Source organism: Fukomys damarensis, unplaced genomic scaffold (assembly GCF_012274545.1).
Source record: "Fukomys damarensis isolate Sample0158 unplaced genomic scaffold, DMR_v1.0_HiC HiC_scaffold_16, whole genome shotgun sequence".
NCBI lineage: Eukaryota > Metazoa > Chordata > Mammalia > Rodentia > Bathyergidae > Fukomys > Fukomys damarensis.
The window spans coordinates 76,776,899-76,792,297 of NW_022900928.1; the positions used below are offsets into that span (position 1 = coordinate 76,776,899).

Genomic DNA, 15,399 nt, shown 5'->3' on the forward strand with positions numbered 1-15,399 from the left:
TTATGTACATTTACCAACTCCCCACAATGGCTGTAAAAATAAAAATTAAAAAACATGAAAGCAGTTCCATCTCCCAACCCTTGACAGTCTTCTCCAGCAAGAACCCATTTCCGGCTTCTCTTCATGGCTACTAGAGTCAGCCTCATGGAAAGGAATGTTCCCACTCTGTTCTGAAGGCCAGGATGCTCCACTCATTTTGCTGTGGTACAACCTCTATTGGGCCCCTTTCCTCTTGGACACCCCTCTGTCACCAAAGCAGATATAGACAGTCCCCAGCTTACAATGGTTCTACTTAGGATTTTTCAACTTTGATAGTTGGTGCAAAAGTGATGCTATGAAGTTTCCCTGTCATCATTTCACCAAGTGAACAACTGGGCAGGATGTTAGAAGAGGGCTTGTGGGGTGTGAATCTGAAGTCAGTCACTTACCCGTGCTAACACTGGGTGCTACATAACCTCACAGCATGTCAGTTTTCTCTTCTGTAAAATGGGGACATGCATGTGTATCTTACAGACAGAAAGAGTTCAGGCAGCACCGGAACACAGGAAGTGATCCAGCTGTTAACACCCTTGGTTACACTACCTCTGGCTCTAATTTCTCTTGCATAGAATGAAAAGACCCAATCACATCGCAATCTATGCTGCCTTTAATGCCAGGTTTCTGTACGCCAGGATCAAGGCTGCACTAGCATCATGCTTCCCAGAAAGGTGATGAGAAGGGCAAGGATTTTGGATAAACAACAGGGCAGTGGATTTGCTGGAGAGTCAGCCTTCCCTTAGAGTCTATTAAAATGCCCTGGGGAGTTTTTGAGGGTCAATGATTACCAGTTTTGGCTTGAGTTCTGCCAAGCCATCAGAGTTACATTAAAGGGGTGGCATGTCACCTGCCTTCCCAAATCCAAGTGCTTTCTGGGAAAGCCCTGGGGCCAGAAGGAAGGACAGCCGGCAGCCTTGGTGACCCTGTTGTCCCACGCCACAGAGCTCTCCTCGGGCACTTGGTGGATTCCTCTCTTTGAGGCTCATCTTCCTTGCAGTTGACACCCCCCTTTGTCTTCCGGAAGAGCTCACTCCGGGAAGCCCATTCAGAATGAGGAAGTTGCTACAGAGACTTCCTACGCGGCTCCTCCCACGGCTACTCCAGCTAGAGACTTGAGCGGTTCTTGACCTATTCTTCTGCCTACCTGTGAAACAAGGACAAAGGACATCTCTCCATGACTCAGAGCCATTCCGACGTCAAGCAAACGTAGTCCTGTGCCCCCAGACCCATGGCCAGAGAGATAGCAGTGGAGGCTACACCAGGTCAACCACTGACGCACGTTCACTCGTGCTTTCCCTGCGTACTCTTTGCCCATTCGTGTGTATAATGACCTGGTGAAGGTGAAGTGAAATTCTACTTTATTTCTCTTTTATTTGCCCTTCTGTCATAGTCCAACCAAACCCAAGAGAATCTGTTTGGTTTCAAAATGTTACTTCGCCTTTCTGAGCTGTGGCTTTTCATAAATTGGTGACGATCCTGGCTTTGTTGTTAGGGGAAAGAATAAAGTATACACATATCCACACAAAAACTTGTCACAAGTGTTTATAGAAGAATTATTCGTCATCATGCAAAGGCAGAAACAACTCACAAATCACTAAGTAAAAAGTGGCATACACAAAGAATGAAAAATTATTTCTCCCAGAAAAGGAATGAGAACCTAATACACACTGCAGCATGGATGAACCTTGAAATTGGCATTTATGCAAATGAAAAGCCAGATACTCCTTTGGCGTGGAATGTTTCAAATGGAGAGAGAAAGTTAGGTGGCTGCCTAGAGGGTAGGGGAAGAGGTAGAAGGGTAATGACTATTAATGAATGCCTGGGTCTTTGGGGTTAATGAAAATATTCTAATATTTGACCATGGAGGTGGTTGTACATGTCTGGGAAGATACCCAAGAGAGCACCAAGGTACACTTCTAGTGGGTAGATTGTGCGGTGGAAATCACATCCCAGTAAAGCAATAGAAGAAATACATGTATAATGTGCCTGTCATGTTGTTGTGACTTCATAGCTTCCCTTCCCAGCCCTGCCCAGCTTGCCATTCCTTTAGGACCTTGTTGAGCCTCCAGATGAACTCAGCATCTCCCTTCCCTAGCAAGTGGCTGCACCCCTAGAACAGTTACTTTCTCCTTCATGAGAGTTCTGGAACACACAAAGCGTTTTTCGGCTTACCCTCACTCTTACAGAGAAGCCCGGCTAGTGCGGAGAGTTCTCCTCTCCCAAGGTCCCAGTTAGTCTTTCACTGCTGTCCAGATAGAGGTCAGGCAAGCACACGAGACACAGCCATGGGCTCCACCCACCCTTCCGCCCTTCCAGGTCTCTACGGGACCATAAATCATGCAGTTAAGATTTTGTGCTGACTTTCTTGGGTGCAGCTCCTCCTCAAGGATGGCAGCTGGTCATCAGCTCCCCCAAGCACAGCAGTCCCAATCTGGGGAGCTGAGTGGGAAGACGTTCACATAGCCTTTGCCTCCCCCACCACAGTCGCTACAACCAGCATTGCACAGGTTGTACTCTCTCTTTCATCCTGGGAACTCAGTTCAGCTCTTTTCCTCTCTTCTTCTCAGGGTATCTTGTATTTCTTTTTGTTTTTTTTTCCTTGCCCATAACTCCTGCATTCCTAGAGTCAGCAGCCTGAATATTCCAATTCCCAATGAAACTGGCCCCTCTGGAGACACAAATGACTTCCCAGACAACCAGAATCCAGGAGGACCATTTAAAGAATCTTCTCATCCCACATTTCTCCCATCTCATTTCTTCTCTCTGCCTCTCATCCCACACACACCCAAGAGAGGACAGATGGGACAGGAAGATGATTGGAGGGAAGCCCTTGCTGCTTTCTTGAGTGACAGCTGGGTGAAAAGCTGGTGTGCAGTCCAAATTTAGGGACGCTCACAAGAGCGACAGAAAACCAGCCACTGAAGTCCCAGAGGATGTCTTCTTTCTCAAAGGTGGGGCTGGATGTCTTTAAACACTTCCAGAGCAAGAGCCACCAGCACAGCAAGCAAGGATGTACCAAGCCACCATCCCTATGTCAGCTGTCTACCTTTATACAGCAAAAGCACCCTCACCTGGACTCATACAAAGCATGGTGACCGGCCTGAGGACACATCTAGATCAGATTAAATATCACAAGTAGGTGATAGGGTTTTTTGGGGGGAGAGGGTAAGCCTTGCCACATAATCCTAATTCCTATGGAAAGAAATGAGGCCAGTCACCTGCAGAGCATGTGTAGGCTCCCCTTCTTTGTCTTGAAACAGGAGTGGGAGTCAGGCTTGAATTCCTGCTCTGCTACTCACTGGTGCGTGACAGAGCCAATTTCCCAATGTAATCGATTAGGGCTGGAAGACAAAAAGAAAGAAAAGTCACTAAGAAACCTAAGGAGAAATAAAGGCCCTGGAGCTCATTTTTAAGTTCCTTCCTTCCTCTCCCCTCCTTTTCTTGACACTTCCAGCTGGTTGCTCTCACCAGACCTAAATTGGATGCTCCCTGACTCAGTTTTCTGTCTTCCACACTTCCAGTGACTGTGCTTGTTTTCAGCACTGAGTGCTTTTCAACATCATTTGAGCCCTGGCATGTCCCACCTTGCCGAGACTTCCTGAGAAGACAGGATAGAAGGATGATCTCTAGGAATTATGAAGGTTGCCAGCTGGGCTTACCATAGGTCCTGGCACCTGGAGGGTGTGCGTTCCAAGCTGTGATCAGCATTGATACTGAAGACATTCTTGCAAAGGGCAGCAAATGGGATTGGAAAAGCAAAAAAGTTGGAGTCCAACACAGACCAACAGTTGTGAAGGGGAAAACTGCAAGGTCAGAAGATCTCGTTGCAAACCCACAACTTCCACTTGCTAACAGGCTAAATTTCGTCTCTGAATCTTAGTATTCTCTTCCATGAGAATGGAAATAAGAACACCTGTTTCACAATGGTAAGATAGGATTTAGTATGGGAACACCCAACAGAGGATCAAGCAGAGAGAAAGCAGAAATACTATGTTCCTTCCTTGTTTAGCAAAGCTGAGGAGCCCTAAGGAATAGATTAGGACTGGGGACAGCCAAAGGTTGAGTTGGCATTTGGCAAACATTTTAACTCCCAGGTCTAGATTTAAGCAGGCAGCTGGCTTCCTGCCAGACCCAAGGACAAACAAGAGTGTTCACATATGCTGTGAAAAAAACACAGGGAAGGGTGTGCAGTCCTGTTAGGCCTTCCCAGTCTAGGGAGGTCTTCTTTCTCCCTGCTACTCTGTCCCTGCTGGCTCCCCAAGAAGGCTGTCCCCCCAGAGCATCTGGGAGAAGGCAGCAGGCTCTGGGCTGCTTTATAGGGACCTATAACCTGCATCTTCTCATACATAAAGCCCAAAGGGTAAACATATTGTTTATCTGGCTGGTAGGCACAAAATTAACAAAGGAAAAGAAAAGGCTGGGGATCAGAGAGAAAAGATTGCCTATAAAATGAAGAGATTAGATTAAGCCAGGAAGATATAATTGTGCCAGACCGATTGAATTTCCTCTGAGGTTAGCATGACTGCCTTCGAGACCAGAGCAGCCAGAGCTCAGCGCCTGGTGATTAAGACCTGCCACTATGCCTTCTCTAAAAGCCCTTGGCCAGGTGTGGACCCCATGGCCTCTGGTCTGAGGATGAGAGGTACATCTCAGCCTTCAAACTGCTAGACAGAGCAGGGATGACGGGAAAGGGAGTTGGTGGGTGGCATTTGATATACATGGAGCAACACATCTGAGCCACAGCAGAGATGAATCATACGGATCAGCTCATGCTGGTGTTTTCCTGAAGCTTCTCTATGCTTCCCCTTGTTCTCATGACCTCAAGACACTGAGAGACCTAGGTTCGGCCACATTCCCTGGCCCCTCCCCATACCATTTGACCTTGCTCATTGGGCTCCCACCGACTGCTCTGCAGTCTGCCATGCCAGTCCTGCCCTGGTCTTGGCACTTGCTATTTCTTCTTCAGCACCATTCTGCCCTGAGTCTTCCTGTGGCTGGCTTCTCAGGACTCACAGCACTATGGTGCGACCTGGGACTCAGCTCTATCCATTGCCACCTCCTCTGAAAGCCCCTCAGCATCTGATCTAAGGTAGCATCCCCTGCACCAGTGGTCATTACATTCTGTCCTAGTTTCTTCCCTTCCTTTCTTACTGTCAAATGTCATCTTGTTTGTTTACCTGTTGCTTTACATGTTTGTCTATTGTCTGTCCCTCCTCTACTAGAAAGCTTTCTCCAGGAAAGTTGCCCATTTTGTTATCAACATCTGGAAACACAGAAGAGACTCTGCAAACAGAATGAGTGGTGGTCAGTGGGCTGAGGGTGCCTCATGTGTGGAGACTTGTCATTGCTTTATCCAGCCTGCTGCCCATTGGGCCTTGGGTGGTCTCTCTAACTAGACCAGCTCGGGGGGTCTGCTCTAACTAGAGAATATTTGGGGACAAAGAGAAGCTGTTTTTCTTCAGGTTGCTGCTGAACTCACTCTTTCTTTGCTCATCCAACTGACAACCAAGCAAACATCCAGGGGTGGGGCCATATAGAGTGACTTTAAATGCTGAGGCTGGAAGAGGGAGCATATCCACAAGCATCAGGTATAGCTATGGTATTTTTCCTCTCCTTTTTAAACTCAATTTACATTTTCACATTGCAGTGTGAAATGCAGTTCATGCATTTTGAACTCCATGTTATCCTTGAAAACTTATGTTAGAACAGTGATTCTGACCATTTGTTTGCACACCAAAAGAACGATATATTTTTAGCATTTGTTACCTATCAAGAGTTTAGAAGTTTTAAAGAGTGCAAAAGCTTAGGGAAAGTCACAAAAATCTGGATGCAATACAGAGCAAATGGATTGCAAGATGCTTCTCAGTGATGAGGCAGAGAATACGAGTGAAGAGAACAGTGACAGTGAAGCAATGAAAATATGTTATGGACCAAGCCGGAGGACCCAGAGAATCCTGACTCCCAACAGAGGTGTGTGGTCCAGCAGTGAGCCCCAAAGTGAAAAATGGCCAGAGGTGAAGCTAAACAAGTCAACTACACACCACCACGTTTCATTGAAAACTCACTTCTCTTAGAATGGCATTTGTCTTTCTGGCATACATCTCTCTGTCTACAATGAGTGAACCCAAGAATGAGTGAAAAATGGAAGGGGTTTTATACCTTTCAGAGTGGCTTGAAGATGAAATGAAACAAAATGTAATAAAGTAACTGGAAAATAATAAGTGTTCCAGAAAGGTCTCTTGAATCTACTTTAGTCTTGTGGTAGTTTTCCTTCTAACTTATGGAGAGACCAATGTAACATTTATGGAACTTACTGTGTCCTAGGCTCTTTGCACAAGTCAATGTCTGTTACAACTACTCCATTGACTACAGCAACTACTCCAACTACTACACAGACAACCATCTGCCATGCCAGTCCTGCCCCAGACTTGGGCAATTGCTATTTCTTCCTCAGCACCATTCTTATTCCCAGTATATAGAGCAAGAAACCAAAGACCAGAGAAGCTAAGTGATTGGTACAAATTCACAGAGCCAGAAAGTTAGAATTTGGCCCATCAACTGGACTGATAGTGTCCACTTTGAGTTTACTTATTGAATGAGACATATCAAAATGTATCTCTTCCCATGTGTCTTTCTTTGACATGGACCTGAAGGCTACCAGTGTATTCTCTGCAAGACCCTCATGGTGGCCAGGCCTCCTCCCATACTTGATTGAAGGCACAGAAGGGGCTTAGTTTCCTATGCAGGATTAGGCTTGAAAAATTGACACCTTTTGACATGAAATTACTGCAGGGGGATGAAGCAAACTGACATGAAATTACTGCAGGGGAATGAAGCAAACCCTTGTTGAGTATCATGTACCAGAAACTGTGATAGTGGCTTTGCAGGAATTATTTAATCAGACCTCTCAGTGTCCTATGAAGTAGTTATGTGAGAATTGCTTCTCTTCTACTAGGAAGGAAACTGAGATGTAGAAAGGTGATTTTCACTGTTGTTTGCAGTGCTGGGGTTGAACCCAGGGGCTTGTGCGTGCTAAGCAGGCTAAATGGCTGCCACTGAGCTCCACTCCCTACAGAGATTAAATAGCCCAGATGAAGCAAGGCTAGGGTAGGAACTCAGGTCTCAATTAAATGTTCAAACACAAATTCCCAAAATATCTGGCCCATATGATGAATAACATTGGAAGTCTACAGTGGGGGAGGAAACACAGGGATGTCTAGGAAAAATTCTAGCCATTCTCCTCCTTCCATTCCTCTTTATTTGGCCTTTCTTTGCTGGTTTCTTCCTTCTTTTCCTCCTGTCTATAAACATCTATTGGGATCTGTCACATGCTGAGAAGCCTTCTAAGAGCTGGGGATACAGCATCTTCAAAGATGACACTTAGGGAGGTGGGGGAGCTGCTGGACAGATAATAAAAAGTAACCAAATAAAGCACTGAGGGGTTGTAACAAGGACTAAGAAAGACATAGTAGCTACAAATGGTCTTAAACAGTTTTAGTAAGTGAAAGAGCATTGGGTATTAATGATGGTGTGGTAGCAACATCAAGATGAGCAGGGAAAGGCGCTCACCCAGTGGAAGCTCACACTGCCCCCTCACAAGCCTTCTACATACAAAGCCACAGCTCTGATTGTTTTAGCAGTTCAGACAGCATAGAGCCCTGGTAATATCCAGGAGGAGACCTCATCTAGCCTAGAGGGGATACAAGTCAGACTGCAGTTTCCCATACGTCAAATGACAATAATAATGGTATCTACCCCTCCATTAAATGAAGGAGCATTTGGGAGAATTCAGGTGGATAAGTAACATATTATACAAAGATGACCTGGCTTGGCAACAAGGCATTAGGGTAGACATAAGAAAAAAACTTTTGGTTAAAAGCTCAGGTTGCCACTGAAGGATCTGACCCATGTTAACACTTAGAATAGAACCAACATCTGACATAAATTCCTGCCACTTTGTAGGCTTCGTAGTACAAAATAACTAGATGCCTGTGGAAACGAGTGACATTTTAATTGTAGGAATGACTCGAGTGACCAGATGAACAAAGGCCCTCAGGAAGTCTTTCTGCTATTGCTACATCAGGGATTCCTGAGAATTCTCATGGGAGAAAAGTCATCAAGTGAGTGATGGACAATCAGCTCTCTGTCACTGCGAGGGTAAGTCCTTGTGGCCTGAATCAGCTGGACCAGGCATCCTGGAAGCAGAATGACCCCAAAGGGCCCACAGGATGTAAGGACAGCAAAAAGAAGAAAAACTGGTCCAGAGCTGCTTAGAAAAATGAGGGCCAGGGTGGCTTCGAAACCCAGTACGACACAGAGGAAAGTGCTATGACAGACTCTCCACTGCTCAGACCTGAGACTGTGGTGTGGCCTCCACTCTGGTGCCATAAGTACCCTGCCTCAGAGGAGGGGCACCATGTTGCTCAGGTCTTCCTAGAAACTAGGAAAAGAAAAATATGCTATGCACAACAGAGTGGGTTATTTTTATTAATTCTGGGACAAGTGATGTCAACTACACAGAGAGAGAACTAGCATCTCTCTGTCAAGTGTTCTGGCTCCTCTTCATCCACAGGATCCCAGCATCTGGTCTCTGGTTCAATGACCTACATTCTGTGTTTACTTTGTATGTATTTGAAAATTAGTGCACCTGTGGTCTGGCTGTGGGTGCCCTTGGGCCCTCCTCACTCACATGGCAGAGCAGGAAAGGGAAGGACTCCAGTGTCACCAGCTCCCACCCACACCTCTTCCTGAAGTGAAATGCCGTGAGGACTTGCAGGTCTGCTTCCCCACCTAGCACCTGTGGTCACAGAGATGGAGGATGAGGACCTGGCAGAGGTGGGATCCATGTACTCTGCAGAGGCACCCACTAGCACATTTAAATGTGTCAGTGGAGAGAAGGCAAGAGCTTTGAGCAGAAGGATGTCCCTGGGGCCCTGGGCATAAAGCAAGCTGCAAGAGAATCTGAGGGTCTTTATGCTTTAGGTGTGTGTGTGCTTGCGTGCATGCATGCGTGCGTGTGTGTGTGTGTGTTGGGGATGAGACTCAGCACCTCTCACAGGACAGCCAAGCTCTCTACCACTGAGCTACACTCCCAGTCCAGGAATTTGTACCTGGGGATCAATCTTGAGTTCAATTATGGGGCAAACCCAGGCATCCTAAAAAAGGCATACTGAGAGAAATAGCCCACAGGGACTATCCCTAGTTCAAGCTTAAACCATATGTCATTGGAAATATGTCTCTGCCCTAGGAGTCACTTTTGCATGGAGGTTAAGGGTATATCTGGGAACTCAACTCTACAATGCATGAACACAAGACCAAGATCGAAGGGCTTATGACAAAGACTTCCAAAAGCACAAAGTTCTTCCCTGTTTATAGGCAAGTGACCGCCCATAACACCATTAAAAAATGCAGAACTAGATCCTCAGAAAGGATGCTTCCAGTACCTCTTTTCCATCTCCCTAGTATACGTACTCCTGCTTCAAGACACCTCTGCGCACCTGATATCAAATCCAAATCCCCTCAGGGAAGGTTTCAACCCAGTGCCATCTCATCTTCAGAAGGGATGAGAAACCAGTTCCTCTGCATGGGAGAAAACAGTTCTACCCTGCTATATTGTTGGTGAGGATGTAAACTAGTACAACCACTGTGGAAATCAGTATGGAGATTCACCAAAAAACTAAAACTAGAAATTCTGTCAGACCCAGTTATTCCCCTTCTAGGCTTCTTCCCAAAGACTTAAAGACATACAGCACAGGTATATACACACACACCCATGCTTATAGCAGAACAATTCATAGTATTTAAATGTTGGAAGTGGCCCCTCTACAGAAGAATGGATATAGAAAATGTAACATTTATATACAATGGAGTACTATTCTGCCATAAAGATAAACTTGAGTCATTTCTAGGAAAATGGATTCATGTTGAGACCATAATGTTAATTGAAATAAATCAGACATATAAGCCTAAATAGCTCATGATTTATCTTATATAAGAAGATCAAAATTTAAATAATTAGAAAAATAAAAATTGGTATAGGAAGTAGGGAGGTAGATCTTTTGCAAAAAGGAAGGGGAGCAACAGCAGGAGAAGTGGAAAAGGGGAGAAGAAAAGATGAAAAAAAAGATGTTATGTACATTTACCAACTCCCCACAATGGCTGTAAAAATAAAAATTAAAAAACATGAAAGCAGTTCCATCTCCCAACCCTTGACAGTCTTCTCCAGCAAGAACCCATTTCCGGCTTCTCTTCATGGCTACTAGAGTCAGCCTCATGGAAAGGAATGTTCCCACTCTGTTCTGAAGGCCAGGATGCTCCACTCATTTTGCTGTGGTACAACCTCTATTGGGCCCCTTTCCTCTTGGACACCCCTCTGTCACCAAAGCAGATATAGACAGTCCCCAGCTTACAATGGTTCTACTTAGGATTTTTCAACTTTGATAGTTGGTGCAAAAGTGATGCTTGCTCAGTGGAACCTTTCTGAGTTTTGACCTTTCACTGGTGATCAACACACAGTAGGGCCCTTTCTCCTCATGCTGGGTAGAGACAACAAACTGAAAATCATGAGGGGAACAACCCATGTGCTACAATGAATCTTGTTGCTAAGCTAAAATATTCAGTAGGCTAGCTGTATTAAATGCATTTTCAGCTTATGGCAAGTTTATCAGGCCATAACCCCATCATAAGTAGAGGAGCATCTGTACTTAAGATGCCATTTGTCTGTGGAAATTCACATCTGCAAATAACCACCACAGCTGCAAAACACTCAGCCAAAGGAAGGAATGCATTAGTAAGAAGGTAAATAAAACCTAAATTCTGTGTATGTCTTTCTCCACCTCTCAGCAGCCTCTTCCCCCCAGAGAACTTCACCTCATCTGTCTTTCAGTAGTGGAATACACCTACATTGGTTACATAGGGAAACCTTCATTCTCACATTCAAAGAATTTAGGCAGAGTAAGGAGCATAGACAGCCCCAAACTCTAAAGGGATTTCTGGACCTGCTCAGGGAGAGAATTTTGAGTTAGAATTTTCATAAATTTCTTTCTCTACTCCCTCCAAAGGGACAGAATAGCCAAGAGAGGAGACAAGCCTTCTCTCCTCAACAACCTCATCCCAGAGGGGCTGCCCTAGAAACAGACTAGGTTTGAGAGCCTATCAATTAGAGTATACCTGGTCAGCCTTCTGGTGTGTAAAATGGCAGCGTCTGTCCTATATGTCTTAGTTACTTTACTCATTGCTGAGATGAAATACCCCACACCCAAAGTTAAAGAGGAAAGGTTTATTGTTATTCTCATGCTGGAGAGGTTTCAGTTCATAGTTGACTGGTCCAAGGCAGGGTAGCATGGCAGAGGGGTGTCACAGTGGGCATGAGAAACAATCCATGGAAAGCAGTGTAGGCAGAAGGCAAAAGGTAGCGAGGCAACAGCATCAAGGTACAAGTGACAAGCAGTGACACTAACCCTCTTACTATCCCTTATATTTTATCCAGGCTACCTGCCTTTAGGGTATCACTCACATCCAAGGTGGGGCACCCTTAATCCTATCCAGAACTATACCAAACCAATCAATGACCTATTTAATAATCACACATCCTTGATCCCAACATCACACCCTTTAGATCCAGCCACCTCTTAAAAGCCCCACCTATGACCACATGAGGATTTGTGGGGCATTTAGATACAAGCCATAACACTAAGCCATGGGAACTCCTGTGATGCAGGGACTGACTTCACATTTTACACAAGCCAGCTCTGCGTGGACTTCCCAGCGGTCCTCAACAGTGATCCTATGACCATGCCTGTGCCTTATCTCTGAAACTGACTCAAGCTCTCTATATTCTATGCATAATTCATCAGTAGTCCAATCCCCAAATAGCATCAGAATACCCTAGTGCTTGAAACGGTTGTGCCTTCAAGCATGGAGCTAGAATCACTCTTATCTTTCTGCATATCTCACCAATGGACTCAAATTCCTAGGGGCCAAATTTCATGCAGACTTTTCCTATAAGAAGCTAACAGTTATTTGTAGTTGACAAATTCTTTCCGGCTCTTCAAGGACAAATGGCAGATCTGGAGAAAGCCAGAAAGCTCCTAAGAATTTAATCAAGGGCAGTGAACCATGAGACTTCCCTTAGGGGTAATCACCTGAGAGAACTGTGGTTGTTCTAATTCTGCAATCACCATATTAACCTGCTGTTTTCAACTGTGATTCCCTGAGAATAAAGTAGCACATTGCTGTACCCCAGTGAATATGATTTCTGAATCTGAGCTGAGAAACCTGGGCCTTTGGGCCAACAGTGGAGAGGGAGAGGCATGGGCATTGGAAAATTCTAACAAAATGGAAAGTTCTGATTTGCATTTCATAGTATTCCAAAGAATCTTGTCTTAGAAGGATAGGTGGTTTGCAGGAGTCTGCTCCAATGCAAACTTGCCATGCATCCTACCTGGGGTAAATACACACAAGCCAAAATGATTCTGTAGTATCCTGGGGAAACAGATTCAGCAAAATAACAAATTTCTTAGGGTGAGGAAATTATTGATCTAAAGTGTTGCTGGGAGAACTCAAATTAACATTTTTCCTGGGGCCTTTGAGCACCTCATTGCCCTCCCATGAAACCTTGGTTTCTTCCTTCACACAATGGGTGAGCTGAACTCAATGATTGCTTGAAATGAGCATCTTAGTGTTTTGTTTTTAAACAGAATGATATTTTGTATTTGACAACTGAAAACCCTACAAAAGTTTTTGAGAAGCAATACTTGGGGAAGAACATCTCTGGATTCTCAATACTTTTCAAGTTGATTGTTCTCTGTATGATCCTTGGTTTCTTTCTGCTACTCTTTGAAAAGCATCAAGGAGTTTTAGGACATTGTCCCGTGCCCTGTTTGCTAGAAGAGTCTGGCAAGGCAATGGCAAGTATGCCTGACACTTTCTCTGAAGATCCTTCATGATAACCTGAGTAAGGATGGCTTAGGGCCACCCCAGCTAGAGTGAGCGCACACCAGCACTCCTAGGACTCCTTTGTCCTTCCTTTCTGTTTATCGTTGGCTTTTCTATGTGTCTGCCACTCATATGATTCCACATTCATTTTTCCTTCATCTTTTTTTTTTAATGAAGATTACTTTTCTTTGTTCAGGTTCTGCTTTGTTTGTGACAGTTTTGGAAGCACACATTCAAGTCAGCCACTTATTTGCCATCTCAGAGCAGTGCTGATACTGTCATGAGTCACATCTGTTTGAGAAGAGCTGATTGGGAAGCTGAGGCTCTTCTCTGTTTCCTTGGGCTTCAGCTTGCATCATCACAGTCTTGTACTTTCCTTTCCTAATCTGTGGAGTGGGAGTGATCTTACTGGCAAAGGCACATCTTGGTCTAGAATGAAGGTAGATCATCCCTTTCTGCTTCCCTCAACTCTTAGGCAGTCTGGCCATCACTCTTGCCTATGAAATAACCTGCTGATATGGGAAAATGAGAAGACTCTTGCAAAAGTTGTTAAAATGCATCATTCTGTCCAACTACCCTCAGTTAGCTATAGGGCACACTGATTTCTACACTAGTAATTCACCCAGTAGAACACAGAGTAGCAGCCCAATACATATTCTTCTTCTTGGGGCTTTACAAAAGCTAAGATGGAATCTTATTCTGAATCCCAGTTCTGCCATGACCTGGCTCTGGATTTGGCCCAGAGCTTCTCAAATAAGGCTGAAGCAGTGTCCTGTATCTCAAGACCCTGAACCCCTCAGCCCCTGAGGTCATGCAGGGCCCAAGACAGCGGCTCCAGGTACAACTACCCTTTTCCCATGCCCAGCACAGCTGACCGACACCATCATGCTCCAGGTGGCCAAATGAGGAAACTCAGGAGCCACTGACTCAGGTTCCCTGCCCTCCACAGCCCTCACCCCTATAACTCCTATGGCCCAGTACCTCATCTCTTTGAGGCTGAGACTTGGTTAAGTGTTAAAAAATACTCTGCCATACAAAATGTACTCATCATGTAGACTCTGGGGATGTTGTCTCATCTCAGGCTCCTTTTCATCCCATTTGTCTCCTTCTGCAGCTAATCAGCTGCTGAATCCTGAGCCCACTTCCTCTGAGTGAACTCCTGCCTGGTTCTGTGGCCACTCTAGCCCACCTTATACTTGTCAGACAAACCAACCTTTCCACAATGCAACTGGGATCTCACCACAGCTTCCCACTGCCTTCCAGACACTGCCAAGCTCTGCAGCATTGCGGACTGGGCCTTTCATTGTTGCTCTCTACAGCAATTTTTGTCTCAAATACCTCCTCCCCTCATCCCCTTTGCCACCCCCAGCCACACAGGCTTGACATTTCCTGTACAAGCAGTGATCTTCTGCTTGCCTATTCATTTTTGTCAATGACATTTCCTTGTTCTGGAATTTTCTTCCTCCTGCCCTCACCAGGTGCCATCCTGCCTATTCAGGGTTTTTACAATTATGCTACCATGAAGCCTTCTGTAGGCAAAATATAATGTAGGGTCCCATGTACTTAGCGATTATACCATGACTACATTGCTGAGCTGCAGACTCTAATCATCACAGCATCTCTCTTATGTGAGACCCTCTAGACTGTAGGTGCCAGGAAACCACTGCAAAGCACAGCTGGCAATTACAAACAATTGTCAGGTCATTCAGGAGTTTCCCTGGGCCCAGAATAGTCCCCCAGAACATTGCAATTTTGCTTATTATAACCTTTTGAAAGGCAAATAAAGAAAAAGCTGCATGCATAATATTAGTATTAATGAGAAGGATAAGAATGATAAAGAGGATAATAGCTATCAATAGCATCATGAATTGCAGCATGAAAGGGAGTTAAATGTGAATTCAACATAGAATTGAACTGCTGAGACGTACAGACAGTTACAGAGGCAGCACTAGGAGATGGAATTAGGAAGCCTTCAATCTATGGAAGCCACAGGGCAAGGAAGAGGCCAAGCATGTGAGTCCCAGCTGAATACTGGGAAAGTCACTGAGCTGTGAAAAGGTCTAGGGTAGATTTGTAACCAAGCACCAGCAAATGCCTCACTAAGAAAAGGAAAAAGACATGCATGGGAGATTTTGAGTCTCGCCTCTCCAAAGCAGAATATGTTTGGCCATTACAAGCATCTTATAGTAAAATGTTTCAAATCAGAGCATACCAAAGCCACCAGCAACACCTAATGCCCAAGAATTCTGTATAGGTAATCTGTATATTCTGCTTCTTTGTACGTTCAGTGTAACACCTAAACTGATTTTGTGCACTTTGTTATGCAGAAGAAAGTTCATGTTCAGGAATTGAGTATCAATGAAGAGAGAGAGAGAGAGAGAGAGAGAGAGAGAGAGAGAGAGAGAGAGAGAGAGAGAGAGAGAGAGA

At 44.9% G+C, this 15,399-nt stretch overlaps 1 protein-coding gene across 2 annotated transcripts in view; it reads right to left on the reverse strand.

The window, feature by feature from the left end:
- Positions 1-15,399, reverse strand: part of Kcnj1 (potassium inwardly rectifying channel subfamily J member 1) — a 40,279-nt gene that overhangs the window by 23,087 nt on the left and 1,793 nt on the right. The window contains exon 2 of one of the 2 annotated variants that reach the window (XR_002025100.1): positions 3,108-3,377. The exons of the other annotated variant lie outside the window; for it this stretch is intronic. The gene's annotated coding sequence lies outside the window, so the exon portion shown is untranslated. Of the gene's footprint in view, positions 1-3,107; positions 3,378-15,399 lie in introns of those variants that run through there. 2 annotated transcript variants of the gene reach the window in all.